Here is a 20,216-nt window from a genome sequence, read left to right as displayed (position 1 = left end):
CTAGACTCATGTGCCCATCTATGTATTTTTTTCTAGAATTTTTGGTTGGGCCAATTAGTACAGTTTATTAGTCAAAGTCCCCCAAGTTGCAGGGGTCGACTACACTGACCTTTGCCCATTACGACTGGGATATCTCCCTGCACGGGGCTTCAATACTGTTGCCGTTTGTTTCTATGAAAACTAGACTCAGAGAGGAATCTGCACATATATGGTACGACCCCTAATTATCTCTGGTTAATTTATAATGAATTTCCAAAGTCGGAGCAGGGAATCCAGAAACCGTTCTGGCCCTGTCCCACTAAAATCTGATTATCTCTTAATATACTGCCCATATGATCTTTTCGTTACTTCCTCATGAAAGCAGACTCATCGAGCTTCGATTACATAATTTATTCATCAATTAATTCCACTCCCACTATTTTTAGTGATTTTTCAATCTCATGACACTGCTGCTGCCAGCATCTGTTACGAAAGTAACTAGGTCCATTTCATGCCTACCCTTGATCCAATTCAATCGAACATTCGTGCCATTTTCGCATGGCTTAAAGTTTACATGCGATAATTCAAACACAACGTACTAGCTTATACATGCCAAAATGATCTTCTAAACACTCTAAGAAGAAAGTACCAAAACTTGCTATCCGGTGTGATGACTTCAATGACGGCCCGACCCCGCAAAAATAGATGAGTCCAAGCAACCTATAGTGGGTGACAAGGAAACATCGAGTGAGTTTATAACTCAGTAAGTCATAAGCAATGCACTACCATCTATCAACAACATTATCACAAGAGGAAACAAAATGGAACGAGACAATCTACTACATCCATACCGAACCATACCATAGTTCCTCCAACTTATCAATTCAATTTCATATCAATTCATGCATTCACATTCTATATACTCATCAATAGGACATTGAAGCAATTTCATAAATCGATTTATTTTCGTTACAATCAAACGACTATACGGCCTTTCACCCATCCTACGATAAAACTTATGTATGTGACTTCAAGTATATTTGTCACATAGGTTCGAACTTACCGAGCTCAACACCAAGTATAAGCATAGCACCTATTAGCCACGTACTCAAGACACTTACCCGACCCGCTGTCCGCGATCGACTCAATAGTGTTGCACACATAGTGTCCATAATAATTCACGAATGTATATTGAGCCCGCACACTCAGTGCTATATAATCAACTCGCACACTTAGTGCCACGTAATCAAATCGCACACTTAGTGCTACATAGTCAGACTCGCACACTTAGTGCCGCATGGTCAATTCGCACACTTAGTGCATCATATTCATTTCGCACACTGAGTGCAACATAGTCAAATCGCACCCTTAGTGCTGTACAATTTAATCCCGCGCACTTAGCGCCCATCTCATGGTCATAAATGGTTATCCCGCACGTTTAGTGCCGAGATCAACAACTCAGTACATCTTACCTCTTTTCATTCATTCAACAATTTCATCATCACATACGTACATGCATATATATATTTATATTTATTCATTCCAATCAGCATCAATACATACACATTATGACCATTTGAAATACTACCCACTACATGCTTAATGACTTACTTTATGTTGGGTAAAATAAATTCCGAGTCGGCTACTCGATGACCTTCGATTTCCCCTTGTTGGACGCCTCTTCTTTAGGTTCTTGAGCTTAAATAATACAAATAAGAGTATTCAATATTTAACTCAATAACATGAATTTATTTATCACATTCGGCAATCACACATCATTAAATTTTCAAACCAAGATGTCATTATATGACCACATATACACATATCCATATACTCAAGCTCAATAATTATAATGTAATATCATGTACCCACTTTAAGTATATTGCCGAATATACTTAATCATACATACACCTAACCAAAACAATTTCCTAAAATCTTCATATCATTTATACACTAGGCCGATTGCCCTCACCAAGTTCACCTATGTTCTTCAACAATTCCTTCATTGATCAAGCACATATTCGGCTAAGAAATGGCAATTTTAGCAACCTTCGATTTAGTACTTAACTTTTACCACATATCAAATAACTCATTTCCTTACCCATGTGACCACGTATATTCGGTCATGCATACACACATAAAATCAATTTGGAGACTCTATCAATCCAACATACATTCGGCACCTTCATCCACCATTCTACCAAGCATGTAATATTCAAACACAACCAAACCCACATTCGGCCCTAGCTCATAACAAGGTAGCCGATTTTTTTTTTTTTTATAGTTCAAACACTCCTCTATCATCATTCACCTAACTTTAACATGAAACAACAAAACTCACCATTTCTCATCCAAATAACATGAACAACAACCATTCCTTGAACCCTTTCTCATGACCGATTGCTCATGTTATCAACAAGATTCAAGGTTTAAACATGGGCTATTTAAAACATGCATGCATCTCAAAGACAACATCAAACATACCTTAGTCTAGCAACCACCATAGCCGATTTTCTCAAGCCTTTTTCCCCCTCCTTTCTTTCCTCTATTCGGCCAAGGATGTTCAAGAATGAACTCTTTTTTTTTTCTTTCTTCAATTCACGGCAACAAGGGGGGGTGAGACCATGTTATTTTTTTTTCCATCACCCTTCCTTTCATTTTTTTAATCACCATGCTTATTATTTTATTTTTCTTAACATGCATCACTAGCATAACATGTTGGAGACATGTTTCCACCTATAGCATGGCCGGCCACTACATATTAGGGAGGGGGAATTTGACATGCAAGTCCCCTTTTTCTTCCACATGCACTAATAGGTCCTCATGCATTGACCTATCACATTTTTAAATTTTCTCATATAAGTCCTATTGACTAAATTCACATGCAATCGACTAAATCGAAGCTTGAAATTTTTACACATTCATGATTACATATTCTAGACAATAAACATCTCATTCAAACCTTTCGGTGACTCGGTTTAGCGGTCCCGAAACCACTTCCCGGCTAGGGTCAATTTTGGGCTGTCACAGTCGAGACCTCAAAAATAAATCGTGCTCGAAAAGAAAGAAAAAAAACAAACTTTTGAAGAGTGGTGAGCAAGGTTGAATCCACAGGGAGTGGGATTAGACTAGTTCCTAAAAAATAAATGAGAAATAAAATTGAGGGGGGTTTTAATAGTTCAATTTGGAATAAAAACTAATAACAAATAATGCCTTCAAAACAGTAAGATTTAGGAAAATTCAATTTTTGATAAATATCTAGCCAAGGAAAATCGCAGATTTTAATTCATGGATTGATAATTGATTTTGTAAATAATTTTCTAAACTTCTTGAATAAATTGGTTATAGCTACTCAAAACGCTCTAATATTCTAATCACTCCTTAAATTCTTGGTAGTCAAAGAGATGCTCGAATGATTACTTCTCTTGTTGATAAGTAGTCCCGTAGATACGCTCCTAGGATTTAACTTACCAATAGCCTTATGATTTAGAGGACCCAATTCTAGCCAATCATCTCACACCAGCACGGATAATTTAAACTACATTTTGCACCTTCATAACCTGAGTTATTCACCACACGGATTAAAATCTTCCCACAATTACGGATGAGAAGATCTTAATTGGTTTATATTAATTTGACAAATTGAAGAGTGGCCAATTCATGCAATGCATGCAATTCACAAATCAATAATAATATGAAGAACAGAAGATGTAAAAATATTCAAGAATCTAAAAACATGAAGAACGATAATCTCAAAATTCAATGAATCAAAAAAACCTTGATAAAACCCTTGGCTAGAATGAAGAAGTTAACAATCCATGAAGAGAAATAGAATAGCAGAAGAAAATATGAAAGTCTTGTACATCTTTTTCATGCCCCCAAAGCCTCTTTAAATACCCTCCAAGATCTCTAGATAAGAGTTCAAAATAAAGTTTAAAATTTAAAATGTCTCATAAAATCCTAATTAATCCCTGAAAATAGGGCTTTCAAGAATTCTTCAAAAAAGATAGAGGTTTGTTGAAAGCTGTAGAAAAATCATGCAGCTTTGTTTCTCTGAGCATAAGTCGTGGGCACGCCTTATTCTATGACTTTTTCTACCCATCTTCTTAGTCCAAAGAATTTCATGCAACTTTTCTTCAAGCATAAGCTGTGGGCATGCCTTATTCTCCGACTTTTTTTACCCATCTTTTGGTCCACAAGATACTCAAATTTCATTTTATCCATAAAAGCCTCCATATGGCTTCAAAGTGATTCCAACTCTCTCTTTAACCTACAAAATACAAAATTCAACTAAAAGATGAATTTACAAGCACATTAGGTCATCAAAATATATGCAAAATTACACTCTAACAATATCTTTTTTTTTTAAATAGACTTAATGGTTTGACTAATGATTAATTAACAGAGATCAACTTAGAAAAAAAGCAATTTAGGTATCACTTATGATAAAAAAATGTTTAGGTATCAAAATAAGAAAAAGGGTATAGTTTAGGTACTAATTTGTAGGTTAAAATTTTTAAAAAAAAATTAATGATTTAACTAACAGTTAGATTAACGGAGGTAGCAACATCGAGAAAATAATTAAGACACCACTTGTAAAAAAAAGTTTATATACCTAAATAAAAAAATATATAATTTAAGTATGTATTTGGATGTTAAAATTTTTCAACAAATAAAGTAGCAAATCACTAATTTAGAGGACCACTAAAATTCCACAATGTAAAATCCTGGAAATGAATGATTATTAACCAAGTTGATTTATGTGTGATCCAATCATATTTGGTTCACTTTTCTGATTAGGATTTGAAATTCCATGAACTTCACCGTTTTCACTTGACTTGAAAGCTTGTTGGGGAGGATCCAACTTATGTCATTTCTGCAATCTGAAATCATCGGAAGTAATTCTATGATGATTAGCACAACTTCTGTGATTCATTTTGTATAAACTTGGATTTTCATTTCCTATTCACAATTAGAAGATGGGATCTAGGTTGTTGGCTTATGCATTTAGTTTACTACCAACTCTTTTATTTTTTTACTATCATGGATATCATGATATATTTCTACAAAGCAATTGAGATTCCTTAGCATGTACTTTTTGATTCTTTATTTTTCTTAAAATATTCATGTTGTACGCATTTAATTTATATCAAAACATAATTATGAGATATAACCTTCTAACTATATCAAAATAATTTTAAAAAACTGAACATATTCGTAACAGGCTAAAAGGTCATCTTTCATTGTCATCATCCCACTTTGTTTTTCACTTATAGTGACAAGGTAAGTGGCTAACCCTTGGGTACTTGAGCCGCACTGCTTAAGCATTGGGCGGTACCCCAATCCACTATGGGGCTCTTATCCCAACTAAAGTACATACTTTTTCTTAAATGACAGATTATCCTTTTACCTAGGAAGGTCCATTTGGAATCTAAAGCTACATTAGAAACCAGTTATTACATTTATTTGTTTTATTTAAATAATATATATTCTTCATTAAATTAGTAATATATGTAGATTATGCTTGATGTTTTCTATGATTAGCTAAAGTGGTAGAGGTTTTATCCTTAACAGATAATTAAAGCATTAATGGAGTAGGTAAGGATATCGACATCTCCTGTCATTTGATGGGAGCTTGAGTCGTACACTAAACCAGGTGGGACCCTACTTCTTTAATAAAAAAGCAAAATCTGACCCCACAGCATAATCTCTGTTGTTGCATCGGTTCCTCTACATTGTGGTCTGCTTTGCATATAATAATTTGCACTCATTTCCATCCAGTATTTCACATCTTGTAAAGCAAAATAGCTGGTCGTTTCGTTAAAATTTGTTTTGCCAAACTTTTGGGTGAATTTTTTAATATGAATTTCCATGAGCTTTCGTAAAACAGTCTATAAACTTTCAAAATTTTAAAATAAATATTAAAAATTTTATTCGAAGATGTTAGGTATATTGATAGAAGTGATTATGGGTTGGGCCGGGCCTCAATAAAAATTTTTGCCCTTTTCTAAGCCCGAGTCTAGTTCAGTCCGAAAAATGAATCTAAAATTTTTCTCAAGCTCGACCTAAATAAAAATACTAAAATTCGAACCTGACCCGCCTTTATTAAATATTTTTATATTATATTTTTACATAAAGACAAATTTTAAAATATTATATATCAAATACATTTAAAAATTAAAATAAATGTTTCCCAATAAATTAAAATTAATTAAAAAAATATTTATACTTAAATAACACTAAGATAAATAGAACTTAGCAAGAAAATACCTCTAAAATAGTTACAAAATTAACAATAAAAGTTATATAATATCCAAGCAATAACAATAAAATAGTAGCAATATAATAGAGAGAATGACAACAAAACAATGACAAAGCAACAACAAAAACAGTGAAAACAACAGGAAAAAGCAATTGCAAATTCTGGCCTTCTCGAGCCTGGGCCAAAATAGCTTACCCAAGGCTAGACTCATTTAGAAAACGGGCCTCATTTTTTTGCCCAAACCCTCCCACTTTTCGGGCTAGCTTTCGAAACAAATCAGATGATCAGGTCTATATATTGGTATATATTAAAACGCTAAAGGGTCAACATGCCACATCATCGGTTCCAATATATATATAACAACTTATTTATTCGTATAACAATATTTTTATAACTACCAAAATCTATAATTATTACTAAAATTGTTATTAGAAACTTAATTTTGTAATCAAATACTTTGTAAAAAATATAATGCCAAAAAATAATTTTATAATTTTTATGATTTTTTATTTTTATATAACAATATTTTATACGAATACCAAAATTTATAATATATACCAATATATTTATTTATATAACAACTTTACTATTGATTCCACACACAAGGAAATTTTGGTATTAACTTATAATCGGTTGATTTAGTAAAACATTTTCTAATATTTTTTAGAACGTACGACAGAAGCTCCATTGTTTTGGAAGCATTAGAGAATTGCAATTTATAAAAATAACTTATAACAAAAAAAAAGAGAGTAAATAATGAACACAATTAATTAATTATGTAGTTTAGATTCGATTTTATGGCTACAGAATCTTAACTATAGAATAATCTATTATAATTTTCAAGACAAGAAAAATAATTTAAGCTTAACTATACTCATTGTCATTGCAACTTCACTTCTATAAAATTATAATAAAAGAACTCTTTTACTAAAAATTTTTCAGGTTAAAACTTAATTCAAATTGGATACTAATTTAATTACAAAATAATTACACTTGCTCTCATAAATAAACGGTTGTCTCTTAATGTAAAACTAGTCTTCAATATATATATAATATATGCGTTTGTGCTCTTTGTAAGCCAAGCTAGTATGGTCAGAATAGGTTTCTAGTATTTCACCCTAATCAAACCACTAAATATGGAATAAAATAATGTTGAGATATTGATCCATAGAATCTCTTGATCGCACATCTTGTAAATAAAGCAAGACAATAACTTATATCTCTTTCGAGGTTTTTTTTTTCTTGATGCAAAATCTTCTTAAATTCTGTACAAGAAAATATTATTGAACGAGATCACACAAAAAGTCGCATACAAATAATTAAAAATAATAATAAAAATAAAACATCGACAGCTTAGTTGCTATAGTATGTTGCAACTGACCATTACAACTTATTACGCCAACAATCTCCGTCCTTTGGTATTTTTTTACCAAAAATCTACAATAAACTTTCTCAAGCAAAAGAAAGAATTAAACTTGAAATCAAAACTAGAACATATCATCAAAGTTGAAGCATCCATCATCCAGTTGATTCAAAGAAGGTTGCACCAGTATTTAAAAGTACAATAATCACTGATGCACCTTCTTTAATTTCTTCAAGTGGTATACTACTGTTACAAGCTTTGTACTTGGTTATAGTGATTGTCAACTGGAGGTTGTTACCTAAAACCAATCTTGGCAATCTCTAACTAAGTTACTAGTGTTGAGTGGATGACCGGCTCTTAAACCACTTTCTACTAATTTTTTTATTAACTTATCTACCACTTTAGAATTAATGATATGAGCACAAATCAAGAGAATTAAGCTAATAATATTTTTTTAAATAAAGTAATTTTAATCTTATTTCAATTACTAAACTATATATAGATCTCCCAATCACATAAACACTTCAGCTCATTACAGATTTGCAAACAACATAAATGATATGAAAATAAATGAAAGAGAAAAAAATAAAAGTAAATAAAACTTAATATTGAATAAATCTCCAACGAGTTATTACAATCCACGAACTGAGATTTGAATATCTCTCTAAAATTATGAAAATGAAAAAAAACAAAAAAACAAACTTAGAGTAGTACTAATCTATTAATGGCGTCTACCCTCCTCGAAAAAAAAAAACTAAAGAATTACTTTATACAAACTTTTCTTGGAAACATTCACAAGCCAAGGTAAAAATACCACTTTGCCCAACTAAATGAAATAGAAAATAAAGCAAAGTTTCGGGGCCAAGCTTAGGCTTCTGAAATCAGTCTATATATCTTTGATTTTCTAGCTTTGTCCTCATCCGTTGCCTTTGAATCTATTTTTCCTTCCTCGAAGTACAAAATACTTTGAAAAAGCTTATTAAATAAAAAAGATATAGAAAGTAATCAAAATAGCTTAATAACACTAAAAGTAAGCAAAAACTCATCTTACAATTACTAGCTGTAAAATCAACTAAAAAATTTCAAAATTAACTAAAAATTACTTAGAAACAATGCAAATATAAGCGAATTCGGGTCTAAAATTTATAACAAATATTCCTTCATAAAAAACATCACTTAAATATACAAAGGTGAAGCTTTAATTTTAGAGTTTGTGATTGAGCTTAAATCATTGTTCTTTTAACTAAGTTTATCTTAATAGATAAGTTATCTAAGCAAAACTCTATAAATGTAGAATAAATCATAACTGTATACACAATTTTTATGTACAAAGTTTTTGTTGTTGTTGTTGCGACTACAACATTCATCGCAACTTAACCAAATGTGGATTTAAAATTAGTAAAACTGAATACTATAAATCTCTTTTAAAATTTTAAAATTAAGAAGTTATACTTTTTAAAATATTTATATTTATTATTTTCTTTAAACTTAAAGTAAAAGTATTTAAAAATAAATTTTAAATATATATTTTAATTTATTTAAAATTAAAATTAATTAAACTTTTCCTATTTAGGCAAGTAGTTTTTTTATTAATCTATTTATATGTAAACTAAATATATAAAAATAAATAACATTATTTTAAGTATTACTTCAATTAAAATACCGTAGGTTAACTAATTAAGTCATAAAATTCAAAACTTTTAAATTGAATTTTTTCAAAAAAATAAAATTTTGTTACAAGAAAGTTTTGAATGTTTAATAATTTATGGATAAAATGATAGGATTACATAATAAAATAATTATAGATTTTTTTTAAAAAAATTTACAAAAGCTATTTATATAAATTATAAAAAAAAAGTTTTACACTTTCAAAGAAATAATTTTTCTTTTTACTTACTAATAAAAAAATTTCTACAAAAATTATACATAATAATTAGTTTCATAAATGTAATTATGAAAATTATATAAGCTATTAATGAAAGAAGCGCTTCCTAGGCAGCAATATCAAATTTCTCCTAATATAATGTAACTATACTTTTAAAATTTGAAATTATTTAAACTTACGTGTTAATTCACAAGTTAATCAACGGGTTAAATAATTGTAAATTATAAGCTTTAAGTTAATAAAATGTTTAGTAAATATTTAATATAATAACAAATAATTACAAATATTACATGGACATATGAATCATATTATAATAAATAATGGATTGCATAGTAGTTAATTTATAACAAAGTAATAAATATGATATATAAAACAATAGTTATAAATTTATCATTAAAATGTTAAAAATTACATAAGCTATTAATAAGTATTTATATATTTACATATGTCATCATTATTTAAAATCAATTTAGGTGTAACTTTATATTGATGTGCAAATTAATTCGCAAATATTGGATCACTAAATTGTATGCTTTTACTATTCCAAACCTTTTTAGATTAAAATTATTAATTCAATTTTTTTAAAATCACCAATTAACGAAAAATGTAACAACAAACATTAAAAGAAAATTTCATAATTATAAATGCCAATGATTATAAAGTGATAACAGTTGCTAAGTTATTGTGTATGATTGATATTTGTTATGATATTTTTCATTACCGACTCGTGACCTGAGAGAAGGGCTTGCAAGCCCAGTTCACGAGCCCTACATTAGGGGCTCGCTGGGGGGTCATGCGAGGAGGGCTCACGAGCCTAGCTCGCATGTCCCTAGGTGTTCACAGGCAGAGGTTGCGAAGTCAAGCGAGTGGACCAATGAACACGTGTTAAGTCTAGAACAACATACTTGTTGCATGCATGAAGCCTACCTAGGACGTCCCTTTGATGACAAGTAACCATGTCTTATAAATACATGATTCTCCCCACCTTTAAGTCACACAACAAAACACTCAACAATTTGGTGCAGTGAGCGTGGACAGACTTTCGATCATCTGAGTTTCTTTCAGTTTGAAAAACCAAAATGTCTCACCCAAATGAAAATTCCCCCATTAACTTTTCATCCGAACAAGCTGGAGCTTCGGGTTCAAGTGGTCAACCCATCAAGGAAATTTTTTTATCATTTAGTTTGCTGACCGGCCAAAAAATTTGGGTAACGCAACTCACGCCGGAGCTTCGAACACATTTGACTTAAACTTTCGTTCTAGGGACTAGAAGCATCACAACAATAGTTCTTGGCTCTTCAAGAACAGATGAGGCTGATAAATGATCAAATGGCCCCACAAAATGTAAGCTTTAAGCGAAAATAAACATTTCATCAGGAACTCTTGAAGCAGAATGAGAAGCTCAGGAGAAAGGTACAGTCTGACAACTCCGATTTTCATGATAATGTAGCCATGGAAGAAGAAGGGCCAGACGTGCATACAAAAGAATGGCAGAGTGAGATGGATGCATTGCGACGAGATGTGATTCCTAAAGGACGTGTTTGAAAGAAAGAGGGTTCTATGAGCTCATCTTACGCAATATAATGACTACATGAATGTGTTGGGAGCTTCAAATCCCGCAAAGTGTAAGGCTTTTTCCACGATGCTCAAGGGGAGCGCAAAGGATTGGTACTTGTCTCCCCCATCGGTTTATTCGAAGTTTTTCTTAGTTGGGTCAAATGTTTTAGGGATGGTTTAGAGCACATAGAATAGTTATGAGCACTCCCATGGGTTTGATGTCTATGAAGCAGAGGGAGAATAGTCTTTACAAGACTATGTGAAACGTTTCCATGTGACAACACTGGACACAAATGACGAGTACAAAATGAGCAAGTACAATACTCCTTCACTGACAATGGGCCTCAAAGTTTGGCAGCTTTGTACAAAAGGGCCCACAAGTTCGCAGAAGTAGAGGAGATAAAAAGAGCAGCATACGGCTAGTTCCAAAGGGAATATAGACAGTTCAGATGTAGAGATGGGGCTTGCAACAAACAAGGGCCACCTCATCAGTGAGAGACAATAGAGAGCACAATCGCAAAATAAGTCACCTAGGGCATCTTAAAGGGCCTAACTAGAGCATACAAGTAGGTACATCCCCCAAGGTAAGTTTGAAGCTTATACTCTCCTGAATTTTACCCGTACTTATATTCTGAATCAGGTGAAAGGCTCAGGTGTCCCCTATGAGGCACAGTACAAGACAGTTAGAGTTGAGAGACAGATTGTATTTTCGATAATGATGGGGGACACAAGACTGAAGACTGTTTTTCTTTAAAAAACACTATTGAAAAAGTAGTAAGAAATGGCGAGCTCGTCAAATTTACGGCTCAAAGTACTACCCAGCAAGGCCAAAGCCCGTGTACTGAAGCCAAGGGAAAGTAGGAGGTAAGAGGTACAGATAATGTAATTGTAGGCACATATGTGGATTGGGTGACCTCCAATACAAAAAGAAAGGCTCACATGAGGAGTGTTATGTCAGCTAATGTACCCAAAAGGTTGTGTCAGCAAGGGAAATGGAATGTTAAATTTAGTAACGAGGATAAAGAGTTAGTGTGTGATGAAGAAAGAAATGATCCAATGGTTGTTTCTACGGCAATTACAGGTTTTGAGGTCAAGAGAATGCTCTTGGACAGTGTAAGTGCAGTTGATGTTTTAACTTGGGGAACTTATAAAAAATGGAATTGAAAGATAAGACTTTGCCCAAAGCTAGTTCGTTGTATAGCTTTGCAATCCATCCTGTTGAGGTTAAAGGATGTATCACTCTTCCTGTAACATTGGGTGACGGCGAGCACACAACTTAGTATGCGTGGTTCTTTGTAGTTAATCATCTAATGGCATACAACGCCATCTTTAGCCAATCGATAATGAGAATGGCCAGAATGGTGATTGCTACCTACCGTATGAAAATTAAGTTTCCCAAGAGAACAGGAAATAGTTTTATACAATCCGATCAACGAACTACTAGGTAGTGTTGTCGAAACCATTTTTTGGAAAACAAATAAAAATAGCGTCGACTTAAAAAACAAAAATTGGAGTCGCCACCGATCTTTTATTGAGGTGCGATCGGATCACCTTAAAAATGATTTTGGTCTACGAGTTTTAAAAAAAGGGGTTCAGGAGTCAGTTACGTACGAGGAAGGATTAGCACCCTCGTAACGCCCAAAATTGGTACCGAATTGATTAATTAATGTCTTAAGTGTCGATAGTCAAAAATTTGAAAGGAAATTTAAAATACAACCCCGTTTTATTAATGCTTATTTAAAAAAAAACACTTGAATAAATTGAAACAAATATTAAAGACTCTCTCGTCTCGAGATAGCAAAATGTCACATCCCGCACATCAGGACACGACACATTGAAACTTTGAGGATGAGCTTGCCTTTAATCTTTAAAACTCATGCAGTGAAAAAAGGAAATTCAATTGTTTAAGTCAGATGAAGAAATCGAAGCCCAATACATTAGGGCACAATTTCTCAAAATTCCAAACATTGAATAATGCCTTTATTATTTTTTTTAGAAAAAATCTTCATCTCGGGAAAACAACATGACATATCCAATGCGTTAGGACACAAAGTATCGAATTCCTGAGAATGAGCTTTTTATTTATGTGTTTTGATTAAAGAATATTCTCGATTATTTAGATTCAACGAGGAAAATTGGAACCCAATACGTTAAGGCTCAATCCTCTCGAAGATCCCAAATACTGAGTATTGCGTTATCTTGAAAAATGATTTCAAAACTTAAACCATATTAAACGCAATCTTTTGAGCGAATAAAGAGCGATGGAATAATAATGTAAAATATGAAGCAATAATTTGTAAACCAAAATGTATTCTAATGAACTACGAATAATTAATAAATACAAATAAGCAATACAATACACATAAGAGCAATAATCTCACATCATATATTATGCTAACATTCAAAGGCTAATGAATTAAAAGTCAATCGAAGCACCAAACAAATTAACCCACATGAAATAGTACAAGTTTTTAAAATAACTTAAGAAATATGAAAGAAGAGAAATTATAATTAAAATAAATTTAAAATAAATAATATATACATATATGAAAATTTGAAATAAATCAAAAAAAATATAGTTAAAAATACATACCACATAAAATAATAGTATCCAAATAAATTTAAAAATAAATATTATATAAGAAGAAAATAATATACATCTAATAATTTAAATAAGTAATACCTATAAAATGAAAAATTCAAAATAGATAATAATATATAATAATACATAAAAAATTTGAAATAGGTAAAATATAATAAAGTAGTGTTTTTTTTAAATGAAATAAATTATATACGTATTAAAATAAGCGGAAAAATACAATAATATGAAATCAATAACATATCATATATGTATGTATTATAATATAAATCATGTATGTAAATTTATAAAATAGTATTATATAAGGATTTTATCATATAAATCTTTTTAAAGCATAGAAATATATATAAGTGAATTTTAAAAAAATATTATAAAATAAAAATTGAAAATATATTATATTGGTTTAATAAAATAATATATTGTAAAATTAAATAATAATATATAATAATATAAGAAAACTTAAAATAATAGTATATAATAGAATAAAATTACATATATAAACGGGTTAGATAAATTGATATGTAACACCCCTAACCCGTATCCATCGCCAGAATAGGGTTATAGAGCATTACCAGAGTTTACAAAGTAATTTACAAACATTTCATTCCATCAAGCATTCGTATTTATAACCAATCAAAATCAAAACATTAATGAGCTAACGCTGGCCAATTTAACTTATAAATGTCATTATAACCAGAACTAAATCATCCAAAATTACCGATAGAACCAATGCATAGTGTGATACATCTCCGATAAGCTTCGAACCCAATCGAGCTTCCGATAATCATTTCAATGCATCTAATAATTATACATATTACCAATAATAATTCAATTCCAATAATAAATCACATATTTATATAATATTCATCACCAAATAACATTCACTTTAATTAAAATTATACAGAATATAGTTCATATGAACTATCAGGCTAAATTGCAGAAATATCAAAATTCAGGGACATTTTGGTAATTTTTTATTTTCCTCTAATTTCCACCCAATCTTGATCGAAATTAATATTTTATCCAATTTATTAATTTAAATAATAAAACAATTCATTTCATGCAATTTGGTCACTTTTTGATATTTTTACAAATTTACCCTTAAAATTTTACATTTATTCAATTTAGTCTCTGAACCTAAAACATGCAAATTAATCATTATTAATGAAAACTCATGCTAGTTGAATAATCATATATTTTTCCTCGTCCTTCTCTCCATTCGACATCCTTAATATATATAACATGCTTATATGTAACATTATTTATAATTTCACTATTCATTTATATGTTCATTCAAAGTTGTCCACTTGAGGCATAGTTACTAAATTACTTATATCTTGAGCTACGGAACTTCGAATTAAGATCCACTAAATTTATATGAAACTATACTCACAAATATTCTTACCATAAAATTTTCAGAATTTATGGTTTAGCCAATAAGTTCAGTTTATTCTTTAAAGTCATCCCTATTTTGATGTCTAACAGTTTCAACCCTTCTTCACTAAAAATTAATTATCTCCTCATACGGGATTCAGATGATGTTACCATTTGTTTCTATTGAAAATATACTCATTAAGGATTTAAAAATATAAATTTAAGCTCTAATTATTTTTCTCAAATTTTTTATGATTTTCCAAAGTCAGAACAGGGGAACCCAAATTCATTCTAACATTGTCTCACAAAATTTATTATATATCATGATTTACGATTCCATTACTTACACTGTTTCTTCTATGAGAAACTAGACTCAATAAAATTTACTTTCATATTTTTTCATCCTCTAATTCAATCTCCACGATTTATGGTGATTTTTCAAAGTTAACCTACTGTTGCTGTCCAAAACTGTTTTAGTGCAAGATGTTGATTACTAAGTTTATAACTCCCTTATTCCCTTTCTCTATAATATTTCTCATCACTTTCACTTATTTCCCTTCACTAATATATCAAGAACATAAGACCTTATATAATAAAACTCTACTATAACATCATTTCTATGCTTTTTCAATATCAAACTTAAAAATATATTGAAATCTTGATGTTCTTTCCTTGTCCTATTAGTTTCAACCTTTAACTTGATTTTCTCTCTCCTCCAGCTTCTCTTCTTGAATCTAACTTGATTTTATAGCTCTCCATAGTCTCCTTATTGTCTTTCTCTCTTGATGGATATGGAAATTCTTTTGATTTCTAGGTGAAAATGGTGAATTTTTGGTGGAATGACCAATTTGTAAAGAAAGCAAAACTTTCTTTCTTTCTCTCTTCTTCTCACGTTGGTGCATGAGAAAAAATGGTGGGATGGTGATTCTTCATCTTCCTTTTCTTATATATATACTAAATAAAATAATGATAAAATAATAAAATAATATTTAAAAATCAAATTAAAATATTAATAAACTAATATTTATTTATTTAATTAATCTAAAATATTCCAACATTATCATTGCCTTCTAGATTTCTCTATTCTAATTGACCATTTTGCCCTTTATAATCTTTAAAAATTCCATCCTTGAGTCATCACTTAATTTGGTAAAATTGTGATTTAGTCCCTCAAAATTCTTCACCTTTTCAATTTGGTCCTAATTCATCCATTTTCCTTAGTTTCTAGATTATTCCACCCTTAAAATATTTGCACCATTGGTCCTTCAAATTTTTCATATTTACACTTTACCCCTCAAATTTTGAGTATTTACTCTTAATGAACAAAACTTTTCTCACTTTTGCGATTTAATCCTTTCTTGAATTAATATATCATAATATACTTCCCAATGTTGCCATAACTCAAAATTTCTCTTTTTGTCACTTTATTTTCTTATTTTACTATATTAAGGATACCTACTTTCTTACTGTAGTAATTTTTGAGGTATTACAGTAGTAATTTTCGGGATATTACATGATATATAAAAAATATAATAATAATACTAACAATAATAATAATGATAATAATGATAATGATAATAATAATAATAATAATAAATTAATATTAAACCAATTAATTTAATAGTAAAAAAAACAAAACAAATGACTAATTTGGAATTAAAACAGAAATTTAAGGGAGAATTTAAAATAAATAAAAAAGGAAAGGACCACATTGAACGCGCGAATAATAGAGAGGGACCAAAAGGAAAATTAATCCCTGCCCTCCAAAACGCTGTGTTCCATCATGGATCGAAATGAAATCGAATTAAAACATAGAGCAAAGGTGGAGGATTTAGCACGCAAATATCCCACCAAAGTGAAAACACGCTGATCCCCCCGGGTTGGGTCACCGTGCGGGTCTCTACCTTATACGGCATCGTTTCAGCACCTATGAATCCTTGTTCAAAACGGCGTCGTATAATTGCACTATTTAAACCAAATTTTGTTAAAAAAAATTTGCATCTCAAAAATATAAAAAAAGGACCCATGCTCTCTGCTAAGGTTTTAACCCTAGCTTTCGCGCCGCTCGGAGGCTCCGCCAATCCTCGCCCCACTGTCCTTGCTCGAGCTCTGATCATGACGAACCAAACAAGGACTTAATTGGTGCCAACGTGAAGGTAAATCCCTCCCTTCCCTTCTCTTTTATTTTGTGTACGTATAAAAAAAAGAACAGATTGCAAATGAAAAATAAAAAACTTTGATAATTACCTTTTAATTTTTTAATTTTTTAGTCTCACTTTTCTGATTCTTTTTTGTATTCCCGAATCCCCCTTTACAGATTTGAGAACAACTTTATATAGCCGAAAGTAATAAAAATAAAAAAAATACAAAATCCCCTAATTTCTGTTTGTTACTCGTTTTTTCTCCTCTATTTTGCTCTCCTTTCTTTGCTGTTTGTCATTGGCTGTTTGTTGCTGTAGGTACAGCTGGAGTAGATGCACGTGTGGAGGCACAGTTGATGCACACAGAGAACCCCTGGTTTCGGCCGCAATGCAAACGGTTCCACAAACCTTAGGGTTTTTTGGAAACCTGAATTTGGGCCTCCAACATTGGGCTAGGGTAGGCTGATTTGGATTTTAGGTTTAGTGGGCTATTTTGGGTATTGGGTTTATTCGAGTTTTTGGGTCGTTTTGGTATTTGGGTTTTGTAATCGGGTTTGGGTTTGGTTAGCTGGGATAGGCATTTAATTGGACTATGTAAATGAACTGTCTAATATTTGGACTTTATTTATATTTTGGTTTTTGTATTATTTAACGGGCTCGGGGAAAAATTGGGTATTACAGCTGCCCCTCTTTGCTCATTGTCGTGTAACGGGAATGAATCAAAGACTAAAAAGGGCCAATTTTGCCCGATCCTGCTGAGTCTTGACTCTTTGGTTCTGTTCTAACCCACTATGCCTTGTTGCTTTGATCCACTCCAATGTAACTTTAGAAGGATACGACTTGTAGCTTCAATTTGCTCCACTTCAGTCTGCTCCACTGTAACTTCGGGTAGATAAGGCTAGTGGCTTCGATCTGCTCCACTGCAATGCTAGGGAAGTAAGATTCGCTATTGTAGCTTTAATCTGTTCCACTGTAACGCCGGAGGAGTAAGATTCGTTGTCGTAGCTTTAATCTGTTTCACTACAATGCTAGGGAAATAAGATTCGCTGTTGTAGCTTTAATAAGTTTCACTGTAACGCTAGAGAAGTAAGATTCGCTGTTGTAGCTTTAATCTGTTTCACTGCAACACCGGGGAAGTAAGATTTGCTGTTGTATCTTTAATCTATTTTGCCGCAACGCCGAGGAAGTAAGATTCGTTGTTGTAGCTTTAATCTGTTTAACTGCAATGTCGGGGAAGTAAGATTCGCTATTGTAGCTTTAATTTGTTCCACTGCACCGCCGAGGAAGTAAGATTTGCTGTTGTAGCTTCAATCTGTTTAACTGCAATGTCGGGGAAGTAAGATTCGCCGTCATAGCTTTAATCTGTTCCACTGCATCGCCAAGGAAATAAGATTTGCTGTTGTAGCTTTAATCTGTTTAAGTGCAATGTCAAGGAACTAAGATTTGCCGTCGTAGCTTTAATCTGTTCCACTGCACCGCCAGAGAAATAAGATTCTCTGTTGTAGCTTTAATCTGTTTAACTACAATGTCGGGGAAGTAAGATTCGTTGTTGGAGCTTTAATCTGTTCCACTAGAACACCAGGGAAGTAAGATTCGCTGTTGTAGCTTTAATATATTTAACTGCAATGTCGGGGAAGTAAGATTTGCTGTGATGACTTCAATCTATCCCACTGCAACATCAAGGGTATAGGATTTGTTATTTCACTGATCTGCTCTCTGGGGAACATGACCTGTAGAATTCATTTTATAAACCTAATTATGCCTAGTGATTAGGATGTTATGATCAGAATGAATCAAATGCTCCTAACTAAATGTGTATGAATATAAAATGTCACTTTTCGAGAATGATCCTTCTTTAACGCTTAGGTTGTCATTACTCGAAGTTTATTACAGTTTTATCACTGACGTGCTACAACGCCTTCTTGCTCGACTGGCATCTCCAAAAAAACACTTAATCAGATTGCCCCTCACTGTAAACTTTAAAATTCAATCTACTAGGACGTAAAATTTATACCGTTTTTCTCCCGCTATAACCCAAGGGTAGAAAAATCTGTCCTTTTCTCAATCCTCTCCTATCACAATTCAAGGATACAGAATGAGAAACTCTTTGGTCTTTCACACCATTCTCAGTGTGTCATACCAAATGTCATGCACAAATGAAGAAGTTTCTTCTCCGAGGAAACCTCTTCTCATTGCTTGGTGATCACCACCATGACATCTTGTCATTTTATTCAATCAATGTTTTTGACAACAAAATCTAAAGAGATAGTTTTAATTTAGACTCTTCCTTCTCAGATTTCCAACCTTTAAACTTGGTGCGTTCTAAACAATAGTCCTGTTTCAGGTTCCCGTATTATTTAGAAACTTCTAGAGTAATATACGAAACTTCCCTTGTGAAGGTTTTATTAGTCCATTAATCATTATTCTAATGGAACACGATTGCAAAAAGAACATAACGATGGATAAAATAGAATTGATTTGACATCATAGCTCGAAATGAATAAATTATCAATGATAGTAAGAATAAAAGAGGAATTAATTAGGAACATGTATATTGAAAAAGAATGAAGTATTCCAAGAACAACAAATTCAATATAAATAGTATGAAGACTAGGTGCCTCAGATATCGCAGCTTGAACTTCTCTATGCAAACTTTTTGAAGACCATTCTGAGTTTAACATGTGTTTAGGAGATCTACAATACTCTGTCGATGCCCCAACATGTCGCATACCCTTTCTTGCTGATTCAGGTATAGCAAGACCACCACATGCCTCATTCTGATCAACATTTGAGTAACTCTGATCACATCATCCCCCATTTTGATCAACATTTGAGCTGCTCTTTTCGGGTTTTCAAATTAAATCCCTTTTGGTCTCAAGGTGCCCGTTACGAGTTTTCACCTTGGCCTCTCTATTTTTTTCTTTTTCCTTCATTTTTTTATTTTTATTTTTTTGGACTCAAAGCGCCTTTTGCGGGTTTTCACCTTGGTCTTTTTTTTAGGACTCAAAGCGCCCTTTGTGGGTTTTCACTTTGATCTCTTCTCCTTTTTTAGGTAA

This window comes from Gossypium hirsutum, chromosome D08, assembly GCF_007990345.1.
Source record: "Gossypium hirsutum isolate 1008001.06 chromosome D08, Gossypium_hirsutum_v2.1, whole genome shotgun sequence".
NCBI classification, from domain to species: domain Eukaryota; kingdom Viridiplantae; phylum Streptophyta; class Magnoliopsida; order Malvales; family Malvaceae; genus Gossypium; species Gossypium hirsutum.
The sequence above is the reverse complement of the archived record's forward strand: the minus strand, read 5'-3'. Positions refer to the sequence as shown.